This window comes from Triturus cristatus, chromosome 12 (assembly GCF_964204655.1).
Source record: "Triturus cristatus chromosome 12, aTriCri1.1, whole genome shotgun sequence".
Classification (NCBI taxonomy): domain Eukaryota; kingdom Metazoa; phylum Chordata; class Amphibia; order Caudata; family Salamandridae; genus Triturus; species Triturus cristatus.
In genome coordinates this window covers 600,661,198-600,677,560 of record NC_140595.1, presented here as the reverse complement: position 1 = coordinate 600,677,560, position 16,363 = coordinate 600,661,198, and the positions used below count along the sequence as shown (strand labels likewise).

Sequence of the window (16,363 nt, the reverse complement as noted above, 5' to 3'; positions counted from 1 at the left end):
CACTAATGGGCGGGCTTGGCGTGGATCCCGGGCTTAATAACAACATCTTAAAAACTTTGCATTTGAATACCACTGCTACGGTCAGATACAGTCAGGCTGGAAATAATACAGAACCCTTTACATGCTCTAGTGGTGTCAGACATGCCTGCATATTAGCTCCCTTCCTGTTTACGCTATATATATAAATGGTCTTGATCGCGCATTAAGCACTTTCCAGGCAGACACCCCAAGGATAGGTACCCGTGGAATTCGAGTTCTGCTTTATGCAGACAACGCGGTACTCCTTGCATCCCCCCCCAAAGGTCTGCAGATCCTAATAGATGGGTTTGTATCTTTTATGGAGAACCTGGATTTGTCTCCCAATTTGGCAAAATCTTACATCATGGAAGTGGGCAAAAAGCCAGGTAAATCTTATAATTACAGAATTGGTTCTTATTGTTTAGGTAAGGTACAGTCCTTTTCGTATCTGGGGATTTTATTTGATGGGTGATTAAATTTGAAATATTTACTAGAAGAGAAGTGCCGAACTATGGCCAAATGTAACGGATCAATAATGAACTTGGCACAGAGGCTAGGACGGAGGTCCCCAGAGCAGATCCTGAATGAATATGCTACTTACCAGTATGCATCTGTTCTTGGCATGTAGGGCTGCTGACATTCATATCTGTGCATAGATCGCCGCCTAGTGTTGGGTCCGGATGTTTGCACGTTGTTGTCCTGGAAGAGTCTTCGAAGTATCCTTGGATAGGTGACTCCTCCCCTGGACTACAGTGCGCATGGGCATCCTCTCCATCCTCAGATTGTTTTTCGCCATTGTGGCAGTGATGGAGTAGATACAGAAAGTGATGACCATGCTTGCAGTAATTCTGAGAGCTGCAGCTGCGACAGGCGCCGGGGAGGAGGGAGGGCGATATGAATGTCAGCAGCCCTACATGCCAAGAACAGATGCATACTGGTAAGTAGCATATTCAGTTCGAGGCATGTGGGCTGCTGAATTCATATCTGTGCATAGAATACATAGCAGTGCCCTCTATTAGCGGCGGCTACCCGTGCCAGCTGCAGCGGTCTGAAAAAGTGTTTTGAGAACAGCCTGTCCTACAGCTGCCTGCTGTTTTGACTGCACATCTACGCAATAGTGTTTTGTAAATGTGTGTGTAGTGGACCATGTGGCTGCTCTGCATATATCATGCAGGGGAATATTTCCTAGGAAGGCCATGGAAGCCCCCAACTTACGTGTTGAGTGGGCTCGTGGTGGAATAGTTAATGTGCGTTTTGCCTTTTGATAACAGATTTGAATACACTTAACTATCCATCTGGCTATCCCTGCTTTGGAGATGGCGTTACCTTTGTGGTGTGGGGCAAAGGCAACGAACAGTTGTTTTGTCTTCCTGAATGGTTTAGTCCTGTCGATGTAGTACATGAGGGCCCTCCGTACATCTAGTGTATGTAGTGCCCTTTCTGCAACAGTTTGTGGGTTTTGGAAGAAAACGGGCAGTTCAATAGTCTGGTTCATGTGGAACTGTGATATTACCTTGGGCATGAACTTGGGGTTGGTACGTAGTACGACCCTGTTAGCGTGAACCTGAATAAATGGCTCTTGAACGGTTAGTGCCTGGAGTTCACTAACTCTTCTGAGGGAAGTGATCGCTACTAGGAAGGCCACTTTCCAGGTAAGGAATTGAATCTCGCATGAGTGTAGAGGTTCAAAGGGTGGACCCATCAGGCGTGTGAGGACCAAGTTGAGGTTCCACATTGGAGCCGGTGGGTGACTAGGTGGAATGACTCGTTTGAGCCCCTCCAAGAATGCTTTGATGGCAGGCACTCTGAATAGAGAGAGGTGCTGCCTGGTTTGCAGATAGGCTGATATTGCGGTCAAATGGACACGTATAGAGGTGTACGCCAGATTGCATCGATATAGGTGTAAGAGATAACAGATGATGTTTTGGATGGATGCGTCCAGCGGGTTGATGTCATTATTTCCGCAATAAATGACGAACCTTTTCCATTTGGCTGCATAGCAAGCTCTGGTAGTGGGTCTCCTGGCCTCCTTGATGATGTCCATACAGTCAGGTGGCAGTTTGAGATAGCCAAACTCTAGGACTTCAGGAGCCAGATCGCCAGATTCAGCTGTTGCGGATCTGGGTGCTGAACCTCTCCATGGTTCTGCGTCAAATGCGCGGGTTTGATCCGCAGCCTTTGATGCGGCACCACGGAAAGTTCGAGGAAGGTGGTGTACCACGGCTGGCGTGCCCACGTGGGGGCAACTAGGACGAGTGTCAGGGAGTGTTGTCGGAGTTTGCGGGCCACTAGCGGTATCAATGGCGCTGGGGGAAAAGCGTACGCAAATCTGCCGGACCAGTTCATCCATATCGCATTGCCCTGCGACTGCGGATGTGGGAATCTGGCGGCGAAGCTTGGGCATTTTGCGTTTTCGCTTGTCGCGAATAGGTCTATCTCCGGATGACCCCACTGCTGAAAGTACGGTTGGAGTACTGATGGGTGTAACTCCCACTCGTGCATTTGGTGGCTGTGTCTGCTGAGCAGATCCGCCATCTGGTTGTCCTTGCCAGGGAGGTGTTCCGCCATGAGGAACATGTTCCTTTGAATGGCCCACTTCCACATGCTCTGAGCCAGATGAGACAACTGTGGAGAGTGTGTGCCTCCCTGTTTCTGTATGTAGTACATTGCGGTCATGTTGTCCGTCCGGATCAACAGGACCTTGTTGCATAGATGTACTTTGAACGCCTTCATGGCTAGGAAGATTGCCATCAATTCCAGAAGGTTGATGTGCAACTTCTTTTGTTGTGTTGTCCATAGTCCTTGCACTGTGTAGTGGAGTACATGAGCTCCCCATCCCTGGAGAGACGCGTCCGCTGTCAGTACTATTTGTGGGACAGGCTCTTGGAACGGTCGGCCCTTGCAAAGGTTTTGTGGATTCCACCAATGCAGAGAGTTGTATGCCCGACCGCTCACCAACACTAGGTCCTTTAACTGTCCTTGAGCCTGATTCCACTGACGTGCTAGGCACTCCTGAAGTGGGCGCATATGTAATCTCGCGTGCGGGACTATGAAGATGCAGGAGGCCATCATGCCTATCAACTGCATGAACACTCGCGCTGGAAGTGAGTGATTGGGTTTGAATTTGGAGATCAGCAGTTGTATGCTGTCGATCCTCACTAAATTTGGCTGAGCTGTGGCCGCCAGAGTGTCTATAGTCGCACCTAGGTACTGTTGTACGTGTGCGGGCTGGAGATGGGACTTTGGATAATTCAGTGAGAATCCCAGACTGTGAAGAAGGTGAATGGTGCGGGACATGTGGCTTGCATATTGCTGGGCTGACTTCGCTTGAACGAGCCAGTCGTCTAGGTAGGGGTAGACGTGTATATGCTGCCTCCGTAGATGTGCTGCCACCGTAGCGAGGCACTTCGTGAAAACCCTGGGCGCTGTTGTCACGCCGAAGGGAAGGACTTTGAACTGATAGTGCTGCCCCTGAACAGTGAACCTGAGGTATTTTTTGTGTGAGGGGTGGATGGGTATGTGAAAGTACGCATCCTTGAGGTCCAGTGTGGCTAGGAAGTCTCCCTGCTTGAGAAGCGGAAGGACTTGCTGTAGAGTGAGCATATGAAAGTGCTCTGAAAGAATGTACTGGTTCAGGGGTCTCAGGTCCAATATAGGTCTGAGCGACCCGTCCTTTTTTGGAATTAAGAAGTAGAGGGAGTACACTCCCGCACCCTGCTCGTGGATGGGTACGACCTCTATAGCGCCTTTTAGAAGCATACTTTGCACTTCTTGCTGTAAGAGCGTTAAGTGCTCTGAGGACATAGGACGGCTTCTTGGTGGTATTGTGGGTGGAGTGGAGGTTAACTCCAGACAGTAACCGTATTTTATAATATCTTTGACCCACCTGTCCGTGGTGATGGAATTCCACGTGGACAGGAACCTTTGTAGCCTTCCCCCGACAGGTGTTATGTGGTCGGGAGGAAGGGAGAGGGCGTCACTGCTTGTTCTTGGGGGAGGACCTGGTGTTGCCGTAGCCGCGTCCTCTGCCCTTTGTGCTGGAGCCACGATATCCACCTCGGGTGTTTTTATCATAGGTGGTCTGTGTATTGCCTTTGTTATATGTTTGTTGTGACCCCTGTCCTCTACCTGCTCCCTTGTTTCCGGGGCGACGAAAGGAGCCGCTCCGAAAGGACTGAGTTTGTAGTGCGCCCATGGACTTTGCAGTGTCCGTATCCTTTTTTATCTTTTCGAGGGTGGTGTCAACCTCTGGCCCGAATAAATAGTCGGGGTTGACGGGCTGGTTCAGTATATTGTTTTGTACCTCAGGCTTGAATCCTGAGATCCGTAGCCAGGCATGTCGTCGCAACATGACGCTTGTGTTTATGGCTCTGGCAGCCGTGTCTGCAACATCTAGTGCGCATTTGATGGAAGCGTTCGTTAGTAGCTGTCCTTCTCTGATGAGCATTTCTGCGCCTTCCTTGAACTGGTCAGGGAGATGTTGGAATATTTGCTCAAGTGTGTCATAGTGCGCTCTATCATAGCGAGCAAGGAGCGCCTGAGTGTTGGCTATGCGCCATATGTTGGCAGCTTGGGCGGCAACTCGCTTGCCAGAGGTTTCTAACACCTTGGACTCTTTGTCCGGGGGAGGAGCGTCACCTGTTGTTTGCGAGTGTGCCCTCTTGCGTGCATTCGCTACGACGATGGAGTCGAGTGGTAATTGTCCTCTGATGTAAGTAGGATCCCCAGGTGCTGATCTGTATTTTTTATCAATCCTGGGGTTTATCACTCGTGCCCTGGTGGGTTCTTTGAAAATGTCCTTGGCTGGTTTGAGGACCCCCTTCAACATTGGCAGAGTCTTTACATGTCTTTCTGAGGATGCAAAGGTGTCCATTAGAAAGTCATCTTCGATGGTATCAGAGTGAAGCTGCACCCCATGGTTATTGGCAGCACGTTCGATAAGAGCATTGAACGCTGCAGTATCCTCCGTAGGAGATGTCTTTGCCCCATAGAGTTGTGGATCCTGTGCATCGAGAGGTGCACTGGGGTCTGCAGGGTCGCCCCAAGTTTGATCAGGGTCCTGCTGGTCATCAGGGTCCGTGTCTACATGGTAGGGGACTTGGTCAGCCATGTAGTCCTCCAATGCGTCTGTATCGGAGCGTGTGGGGGAGAACCGGTGTGGATCCTGGTAGGATGAATGGAAGGGTTCATAAAGGAGAGGTTCCGATTCTGCAGGCAACTTCCTTTTTAGTGGGATCCCGAAAGGGTCCAATGGCGGCTCCGAAGTTATCCTTCGGTCCTGGAGAATCATTCTGCCAGTGCCGGCGTCGATGATACGTGCTGGAGACGTCTCAGCAGGTGTGACCGTAGGTTGGGTGACCCGTGTCCTGAGTTGGAACATTTTTGGGATTGTTGACGGAGGCAAGCCGAAGGTAATGTTGGTCGGCACCGAAGAGGCTGCGGGAGCTCCGACCGAACCGGAGCCCGACGTGTCCTGGAGGACAGGTGTGGTTTTGCTGCCTTGCGTCACACCAGGTCGTACTTGGGGCGCCTTCGAGGCTTTGGCACCGGCCAGGCTCGTAGAGGCGGCCGTAGATTTTTTCGGTGCCGGAGGGTCATCGAGTCGGGGTGAAGAGATCACCGTCGAAGTCTTCGATACCTGAGGCTTAGGTGTCGTCGAGGGAGCGATGTGAGACACAGCAGGCGGTACGGCCCTTGGTGTCGTCGGTGCCGGTAGCCGAGCAGGTTTGTCGGTGCCGATGGCTTTTTTCCGTTTGTCGACTCCAACGTCGCCCGCCTCAAGTTCGGCACCGAAGTCCCTCTTGGTGCGGTCGGTGCCGACGCGGTGCGCTGGCGTCGAAGGCCTCGATCGGACCAGCGCTACTTTCAGTTTCGGTTTCGGTGGAACCTGAGCAGCTTTCGGTTTCGGTTTTGTGATAGGGAAACCAGCCTGTTTATGTAGTAATGGCTGCCGCTGAACGTCCGAGGCCGGGCCCGAGGGCGGGGCCGAAGAACTGCGGGATGGGTCTCGGGTAAGGCCCGAAGGCGATCCCTCGACCGGAGCCATAGGCTGTGGCACTGGTGTTTGAACGGTTTGAACAGGTAGGCCTTGTTCATCATTGGAGCTACTTTCTTCGGCCCCGAAGGCCTCCTCGTCGTCTCCTACCTCGGTGTCGTCTTCACCTCTGTGGAAGAGTGACTCGTCTCCCTCGTCCGATCCGGGTTCGTGTTCGGAAACGGGACTGGAGGGCAAGACTTCCAATTCCTCGACGTCCTCGGCCTCGCCGAAGATGTCTGTCGGGGCCGGTGCCGCGTGCTGCGCCTCGAGTCTCGCCGCTCGTCGATTCCGCAGAGTCTTCTTCGAGCGGAACCGGGCACAGGCCATGCATGTTGATTCGTCGTGGTCCGGCGAAAGGCATTTGTTGCACACCGGATGGACGTCGATGTGTGGGTACTTCGCATTGCATACCGGACACCTTTTGAACGGCGTCCTGGATTCCATCGTCGAAGTCGTCGATGGACAGGTAAATGCGAAAGCAGTCGGTGCTGAAAGTTAGTAAACTAACAAATTCTATCGAAACCCGATCGATAAACAGTACCGACGCGAACTAAAGGCCTTTTGGCCTCGAAAAAATATTTTCCTAACTTGAGCTAAGATAGCACATCCGAACCCAATGGCGGAAAAAAACAATCTGAGGATGGAGAGGATGCCCATGCGCACTGTAGTCCAGGGGAGGAGTCACCTATCCAAGGATACTTCGAAGACTCTTCCAGGACAACAACGTGCAAACATCCGGACCCAACACTAGGCGGCGATCTATGCACAGATATGAATTCAGCAGCCCACATGCCTCGAACATTGTACAGCTCCATGTGTTGTACCAAAGTGCTGTCTGGCAGTGAGGTGTGGGGATTCATTGAGGTGAATCAATTACAAATAGAGGAGAACAAGTACTTCAGGCACCTGCTAAAAGTCCCTCAGAGCACGCCAGCCCACATTGTACATGAAGAACTGGGTGCCCGTTACATTATGGATAGGTGGGCTGTCAACTCTCTAGTTTGTTGGGTAAAGATCTGGTTAAATGAAGAGGCTGCACTAAGCAGGCAGGTTATAGAAGAATGTCTCCCCCTGGACCATGGACTTAAAATTCCCTGGCTAAAATATGTAAAGGAGTCCTTTGTGAAAATTGGATGTGCAAACTTATTTGATAACCCTCGAAAATAAGCACGCAGGATAAGGCACTGGTTAAGGACCGGTTCTTTAAGTATGCATTGATGCACCGGGAAGACAGAGAGTTGTCCAAACCGTCAGTGAGAGAACACTTAGTAGCCAGGTCCACCAAGGGCACTGAACCATACCTCTCCTGTATAAGTAGTGCCCACGATAGATTTTTAATGACTCGGTTCAGGCTAAATCTTTTGCATCACGTTTTAGCAGAGCCGGCAGGGTTTACACTGCACTCAGAGATGAAGGGGCCCTGTGGCTGCGACCACAGGTCTCCACAGGACACCCTTCACTTTGTTTTATTTTGCCCATTTTATCTTCATCCCAGAAGACTTTTTCTGAGGGGTATTTTTAAAAAAAGCCAGATTTAAACAAGCACTGGTGGCACTTTTATTTTTAAAATTGGCCCCAGATGCTTTTACACTTTTGTATTATTAATTTTTTAAGGACTGCATTTAGACTAAGGACCACAAGGGGTAGCGTCAACTAAGCCTTTAGATGGGGTGGACCGATAAGAGATATATTATATGTGATTTTTTTTTTTATCTATATACTTAAATTGTACCATGTAGATTTTAGATTGATGAATTGCTTCTTTGCTTTAAAAAAAAAAAAAAGTTTGTACTGTAACCTCTATTGATATACTGTCACTTTTATGCTATTTTTCATATGCCGAATAACAAAGTAAATAAATTGTGTGTTTCTGTTATTGCTACATCACAACCTGAGCGGATACTGAAAAAGTCTGGAATAATTAGTGTTTTATATAACTTTTAATGGAAGTTGGCCGACAACAGATGTACTTCCATTTATCATTCTTTCTACTGTTCGTGACTATTAAAGTGTCGGCACTTGGACAGTTTGGCCAGACAAATCCTAAATTAGGAAAACACTTAAATGTAGGACCAGTGGATTGTGGTCGCTCTCGAGTCGAAGGACTACAGTCATGTCAACCATTTTAATCCATAAGCATAAATCGAAGAAGATACACGGAATATGTTACATATCCTGTAAGCATCTAATTGTAGTTTGCAGTACTGTAGATGCATGTGCTTTGCATACTCCTGCCATCTAGTGATGTGCTCTCACATTGCAAGTTGTTTTTGTTTGAAGTAGTCTCTCAAGGTATCCAGTGATTCCTCCCTTAGTAGGGAATGCCCATAGGCACAGACTCTATTGTTAGATTGTTTACCGCAAGGCCGACGGGCGTAGGCATAGAACGGTTAGTAGTGAGAAATATGGTGACCATGCAAACAGTGCAAGAGAAGGTAAACAAACACTGACTTCGGATAGGAAGGTGGGCACATGTGAATCAAAAGCACTACAAGCTAGGAACAGAGGATTACAGGGTAACATATTCCGTTCGCAGTATGCGTGACTGTAGATACACATGCTTTGCATAGACTTTACAGTAGGACCCCACAAAGCAGTGGCTAGTCAGTAAATGCTGCAGATATCTGAAACAGCGATCTTAATACGGTTTTGATTACTCTAGCTGTAGGAAAGTGCCCCTTTTTGACATGGTGCCAGGTATCTGATGCAAGTTTGACAGAAGTGCACTGGGTGTCTGCTATCCAGGTCCCCAGTGCCAGATCTCTTTCTCTAAAACTGTACAATTGTTCCCCCAATTGGCAATACCTTTAGCATCCCCTGTAAGTCCCTAGTAAATGGTACCCCTGGTATCTAGGGCAAGGAGGCTAAAAAGGGTCATTAAGGGCAGGAGCATGAACTGTACCACCCTAAGGGACCCCTCAGCACCAACATGCTAACTGCCATTGCAGGCTGTGTGCCATGGTGCAGACAAAAGTGAAAACACGACATGGCACACAACCTGTGTGCCATGCCTACAGGCACTGCATACAGGTTAGGTAAGCCACCCTTACAGCAGGCCTTACAGCCCTAAGGCAGGGTGCACTATACTTACTACATGTGTAGACACACCTGCATGAGCAGATATGCCCCTGTGAAGTCTAAGTCGATTCTTAGAGCTTACAACTTTACAGGGAAGCCATTTCGGCTACATGTGCTGGACACTGATGTAGGAAGCTGGCTCTTTATATAGTGGACCAAAATGAGGTACACTGTGTAAAGGGTCCAGGTAACCCTTTTTGGTTTACAGAGGCAAAAATTAGAACACTGAATGCTCCCTTTTGTGGTAGTGTAAGTGAGCAGTTTAGGCTCATCAGAGGGCAGTGCTAAGCATTTGTTGCTCACAGAGGCAATAAATGAGACACTCAAGAATAAATCCGAGACCAATTTAGAAAAATAATTTGTATCTTTATATAAATTTGGATACCAAGAGCTTGATTATCAAATAAGTACTTTATTTTAAATATACATTTTTAAAGGTAAGTGAATAGTTCTCTTAAAGGAGTCTTTACCCAGCAATGCTTCCATGTGGGAGAAAAGCAATATGTTGCATACAGTTATTTGCAATCGGTTTCTAGGGGTCTCCTTTGGGACCTAGGATCATAGGGGTCCAAAGTACCACTAGCAGTTACTAGTTACCTGCCCTGGGGCTTGCTGGTGCAGAGGTGCTAGTGGAGTTGGTAGCTGTGTGCGCTACACCGATGAAAAGAAGGGGGGCACCTGGAAACAAACTGCTGAGGGGAGCTTGAGGACAAGTCCGGGAGCTCTCAATGGGAGCCTCGGGTCACAAGGGTCCTGGGAACAATTGGGCACAGCTGGTTAATCAGTACCCCGCCTGGGTGCAGAGTGAAAAGGTTGTTTGGACTCTGCGCATCCTAGTTCAGTTGTCAGTCTTCACCGGTTGAGAGTACAAAATCAGGACAGCTGGGCCACTCTGGAAGAAGGTCTCCGCTGTGCCGACGTCTCTCGCCGGCTGCTCGGTCTTGGTGCAGTGGGAATCCGGATTGGGTTCTCACTGGCTCGGTTTGCTGTTGGTCCTGGTGTTCTCTCACTTGGTAGGGGGATAGATCAGACCTTCAGGAGCATAGCATCCCCTTCCTGGTAGGCTGCTGCATTGGGCTAGCCGGGGAGCGGCAACTTGGTAAACCGGACTTTGTGTTTCAGTGCATGCGGGGAGTAGCTCCTCCACTCCAAGGGAGATTGCTGACAGGTCCCAGGGTTCTTGGAAGCTGTTTAGCTGCAAGACGAGTTGCTGGTCATGATTGTTGAGGCTGGTGCAGGCAGGCAGGGTTTGGCACCAAAAGTCCACAGCAGTCTTCAGTTCTCGCTTTTCTCGTAGCTCTTCTTTGTCCTCTTCCTCATATTTAAAAAAGTACCAACTTGATAACGGAGTTCTTAGTGTCAAAATTTATATAAAAGACACAAGTTATTTGTCTAAATTGGTCTTGAATTTATTCTGGAGTGTTTGTCTCATTTATTGCCTCTGCGTACAACAAATGCTTAGAACTACCCTCTGACAAGCTTAAACTGCTCGCACACACTACCACAAAAAGAGAGCATTTAGTGTTATCAATTCAATTCAATTCAAAAAACCTTTATTTCGATTGTTTAAAATCATAAAAGTACATAAATAAAACAATTTATAGTAATGTATTCAATCAGTACAATACCCATAATAGAAATAAAGGTGACTTACTATTTTATCAACAAATAAAACCCCCCATTTAATTTATAGCAATCGATCAATCTGTATTGTTACATATCAGTTTCCTACGGATTAGCCACATTGCAAGTAGAAACCTGGAAACTTACCACGACAAGTGGATTTAAATCACTTCGCAGGACCCTGAAAAAATCAAGGTAGCTCCTAATACCCAGATTCAAGCAAAGCTGAATAATCCATTTCTTCCGAATTCTGGCGTATGCTGGGCAAAAAAGCATAACATGAATCATAGTTTCCTGTTCAGATGAGCACCCCGGACAATTGTGCTCAAGGACACCCACCCATTTATCAGTAAATGAATATAAAGGAAGGGTCCCATATCTGAACTGTAGAAACAGCTTCTTTGCTAAAGTGGGCTGGATAACGTCGAGGTCAGGTACAAAGGCGTAATTACACTTAACGTCCAAGAACTGATCAGTCAGGCTAGAAGGCCTAACTAGACGGTAAGCTTTAGTGAGAAAGTAGTCTTTGAGTGTAAGGGCAAGACTTTTTTTGGTGATGCCTAAACAATTCTCTGGATTAGTCCAGAGATGGGCAAGGCCAATGTTGGATAGTGACTGCCTAACATACTGGAGCCAGGGAATCTTATCAGCCCCAAGTAAACCCAAGATTACCTTCAATTCGTCTCTGTAACATGCCAACTCTGGTGTGCTCCAAAGCCTTTTCCAATACATCACCGGACGTATGGCAATGACCTCAGAAATAGGACGGATATTAAGATCCAACCTCAATGGCATGAGCGGAGTATTGATTGGAAGTGATAATAGTTTCCGCAGGAAATTATTTTCAGTGATAGTCAGATCATTTGTGCTACTAAAACCCCATAGCTCAGCCCCGTACAGTGTAGAGGATCTAGATTGGACACAGTAAATTTCTAGAGGGGCACTTATAATTTTTGAGCAACAGTTCTTATGAACTTTAAGGATGCCCCCCACCGCCTGATTGAGTTTTAAGTTGGCTTTAGAAATTTGTGGGGACCAACCCATCTTGTCATTTAGGGTCAAGCCTAAATACTCAAAGATAGAAACTCGATCCAAAGCGACTCCTTCCATTTTAGGATGTGGGTAATTAGAGGATTTTACATTGAAAGCCATATACTTTGTTTTGCCAATATTGACCACCAAATTCCTTTGTTTGCAAAAGCTTGTGAACTGGTCCAACACCCTCTGCATGCCCATTGGGGATTTGGACAGCAGCAGGGTGTCGTCAGCAAACATGAGGGCAGGGAATTTTCTGGAGGCCAATTTCGGTGCACCAATGTCAATGGCATCTAAAAGATCGGCAATAAGGCCATTGAGGAAGAGGGAAAACAAGGTTGGGGCAAGTACACAGCCCTGTCGAACTCCCTTAACAACAGGGAAAGGGCCAGTCAGATTTCCAACGTTTCCGTAGCGGACTCTAGCATAGGTCCCGTCATGGAGAATCTTCAATTGATGACATAAATAAGGCGGGACTCCCATAGTGTTATCATTTTTGCCTCTGTAAACCAAGAAGGGTAGCCTGGACTCTTTACACAGTGTACCTCGTTTCCATTAATAAAGAGCCATTTTGCTACATTATCCTGTTGGCAGGCAAAAAAATCCACACTATAGTGTTTGGTAAAAAGTGTATGGAGTGAACCATGTAGTTCCTTTGCAGATGTCCGCTATGGGAATATTCCTCAGAAATGCCATGGTTGCTCCTTTCTTCCTAGTAGAGTGTGGCCTAGGGGGAGAGAGGGACGGAACCTTTTGGCTTTAAAGTAACATGTTTGGTAACAATGAACAATTCATCTAGCTATGCCAGCTTTTGATACTGGGTAACCTTTAAGAGGGTTTAGCCAAAGTGACTAACAGCTGTTGAGTTTTCTGAAAAGACTTGTCTCTCTATGTAGTACATTAAGGCTCTAAACATCTAGAGTATGAAGGACTTTTGCAGTCTGAGTGAGAGGGAAAAAGACTGGTAGCTCAATTGTTTTATTGAGGTGCAAAGGAGAAGGTAATTGGGGTCTATTTCAAGCATATGATCCAGCAAAATGAGGACGTGAACCTCACATATGCGCATTAGTTATGTGACGGCTCTGGGGAAAGCCATTTTCCAAGAGAGACATAGCAACGGACAGGAATGCAATGGCTCGGATGTGGGACCCAGGAGTGTTGCGAGTACTATATTGAGGTTCCAGGAAGGAACAAGTGGCATCACTCTTTTAAGGACTTTCATAAAGGCTTTAAAGACAGGAATCTGAAGCAAGAGGAGTGCTCTCTATTTTGCATATAAGCAGCATTGGCTGTAAGATGTAGTCATATGGATATATATGCTAGTCCCGATTGCTGTAGGTGAAGCAAACAGCAGACAATGCCTTGGACTGCTGGTTTAAGGATCTATATTCTTGGAGTTACAATAGTTGACAAATCTTTCCCACTTCACTGAATAGTAAGCCAGAGTAGTAGGTCTGTGAGCGTCCTGGAAAATGTCCATGCATTATTGTGGGAGAACAGGGTAACCAAAGTCTAAGACTCCAGGTGCCAAATTGTTAGATTGAGTTGTCTGGAAACCTGATTTTGGTCTGTTCCTAAGTTAGTAGGTCCGGTCTGCAGGAGAGTCCCTTGTGTGGGGTAAAAGACATCCCTAGGAGGTTTGAGAACCATGGTTGCCTGACCTATGCGGGGGCTATCAGGATGAGGGTAAGGGACATTTGCCATAGCTTCCTTACCACGTACGAAGGGAGAGGAGGAGAAGCATTGGCAAACATCTCTGACCGGTTCATCCACAGTGCACTGCCCATGATCTGTGGAAACCTGGAGGTGAAGTTTAGGCACTTTGCAATTTCATGGGTGATGCATAGGTCCATCTGCGGTAAAACACAACTTGTGAGTGGAGTTCCGACTCATGAACTTGTTGATGCATCCTGCTGAGCAGGTAAGCAATGTCATTTTATACCTCTGGAAAGTACTCTGCTAGGAGATGTATTTGATGGTGAATGGTCTACTGCCAAACATTCTGTGCTAGTGCGGACAGCTATGGCAAAGTAAGTTCCGACACGTTTCTGTAAGTAATACATGGAGGTCATGGGGTCAGTTTTTCTCAATATGACCTTGCCCTGAATGTTCTGAAAAAAAATGCTTCAAGGGCCAGGTGGATCACAAGATGCTCAAGGTAGTTGATGTGAAACCTCTGTTGTTAAGATGACCAGAGACCTTCATCTTTACATTTTCCTTCTATATTTATATACACTTGCTGTGAAAATCATTTAATTTTCTAAGCAGTTGCAGACTTCCTGACTAGCCTTAGCAGACCCTCAGCGGTCCATGAACCACAGGTTAAGAACCTCTGTGTTGAGTATAGAGGGAGAGATTTCCTCATGGGCCTCCAAAACACAAATCTGGCCTCAGTTAAGTGTAAAATAGTGTGCAATAACTGAGGCATGCGCGTGCATCAGAGGTCCTTTAGTCTTGCAGCCTTTGTGTAGATGATAGTTATTGTATCACCATGCCGAGGCAGTCCTTTAATCTAAGCTTTTGGTAGCAGGGGTACAGATATCAACTGAATCAAGTCTATTACACCTTTAAGTAGATTGTTTAAGAAGTGGGGCTCTGCTGTGTTGAAACAAAGCACCATAAGCTGTATCTCAGTCATACAGAGTATTTCCAAAATCTCTGTGCCCACACAATCCTTATCCAAAGCAACCTCAAAGTAGCTAGGACTTTTCTTTTGTTCCCAGTCTTTAAGAAATTGCTTCAATGGCTGAGTCTAATCATTGTAAACAATCACCAGGAATCTCCATGAGCTTACTTTGTACTTTATAAATCAATCTCAGGTCTATAATTATTTTTGATAATTGAACGTGACCCATCAGGGACAACGGGAATTGAAGCAACTGTGTGACGGAGCCTTCCAGTCTAAGAGAGAGAATACATTTTCCTATACATGAATAGCATCCTGACTTACGTATGGAAACTCGTGTTTAAAGCATTTTGCCCAGTTGTTATAGGACAATGTGGTTACTGTAGTACTATTCTTAACCAGGAATGGATATAAAATTAGTTTAGGCCACTTCATTCTGAATTCAGATACTCAGCTTATCGCCTGTATAATCAGACACAAATGCAGGCTAGCTGTTTCTGCATTCTTGACATACAGAAGTACATCGTCCATGTGTAGAGAACTCATGTGTGTTGTTAAGAGGACTGCAACACACTGGGTCTCTCTGCCGCACCACTTGAGCCAATTGCTCTAAAACAATCAAAAATAATAATACAGATAGCAAGCAAACTCATCTCATCTGATGCTGTATTGGTCATACCTCTTTCCTCTGAAATCAACCTGTGCATCCAGACTCTTGCCACTACCTGGTTATACAGCAAGAAGGCTCGCTATATGAAGGTATCACCTAATTCAAACCGGTGAAGTAACTTTTGCAAAAATGTAAATGAACAATGTTGAACACTTTGTGGGTTTTCAAACTGGCTATTAAATATAGTGTTGGGATACCCCATAAATGTTCCATTATCAAAAAACATACATCTGTTATTGAATGTGGTAGTTTGTGCTCCACCCTCTCTAGATGACCCATGATCTTGGACCCATACAGGTTTTTCCTAAATATCTTGCTATCAACATAAATCATCAACAAAGGTCATAAGAATCAAACCCAAGAAGGTCTAATTTGAAGAGTACCACAATTGTTGCATCTGGTAGGTAATACGGCAGCTTATGTTTAGCAATTGCTAACTGAGGGTACACTAACTATTCCACGTATGCTAAATTTCAACCCATCACTCCCCAGGGGTCTTCCCGGTTCCCAATGTATCACCCACTTAATATCCTCAATATCAGTTGATTCCAGTACTCTTGCAAGTAATCCATCAATTCAGGGAGCCTGGCTTCATTCAGTAACTTAGCTAAACAGGTCAGTCTCCTTAGAGCAGTTAACATACATGGCCTAGGTTTTCCCTCTATAACGTGTATTTGTAAACATGTGTATTTGTAAAGCGCTTGTTCACCGCTAAAGGTAACTGGGGGCTGAACAACAGATATTTATCCAGGATAAAAGGTTAACACAGGCGGTAATGCAAGCTTTTTTTTGTGAACAGTTGGCCCTTCCAAAAGGGGATATTAGTGAGGCGGTATGCAAGGCCTAAAGATTTCCAACATCATCCTCAGCAAGAACAGCAAATGTGGTACCAAAGTAATGGCGCTTCGAACCCCAGACCTCGGAGGTTGGGTTGATGACAGCGGCTTCCCTGGAAGGCGAACTTCAGGTGAACGGAACTGGGGTGCTCCTGCTTCCTGAGCAAGCAAACACAGTGGAGACAACTCCAGTCAATATGTAAGAAACTTGCGGACATGGGGATTAAGGCTGCTGTCTTGAATATAGGTCAATGTTTACGGAGTATCTGAACCTCTTCATTCCTTCTGGTGTACCCCCAATCTGTTTATTTCCCTCTTCTCTTTCCAATTTATTCCTCATTCCCATCATTTATTCTGACGAAAGGCATCCACATGTTTGGATACTAAAGGTGCGCCTACTGGACTGGGTACTAGAGGTCTTTTTTGTGAATGATTCGAGG

At 46.6% G+C, this 16,363-nt stretch overlaps 1 protein-coding gene across 1 annotated transcript in view; it reads right to left on the bottom strand.

Moving 5' to 3' along the window:
• The window catches only part of NOB1 (NIN1 (RPN12) binding protein 1 homolog), a 103,363-nt gene that overhangs the window by 28,620 nt on the left and 58,380 nt on the right, over window positions 1-16,363 (bottom strand). The gene's annotated exons all lie outside the window — the stretch shown is intronic.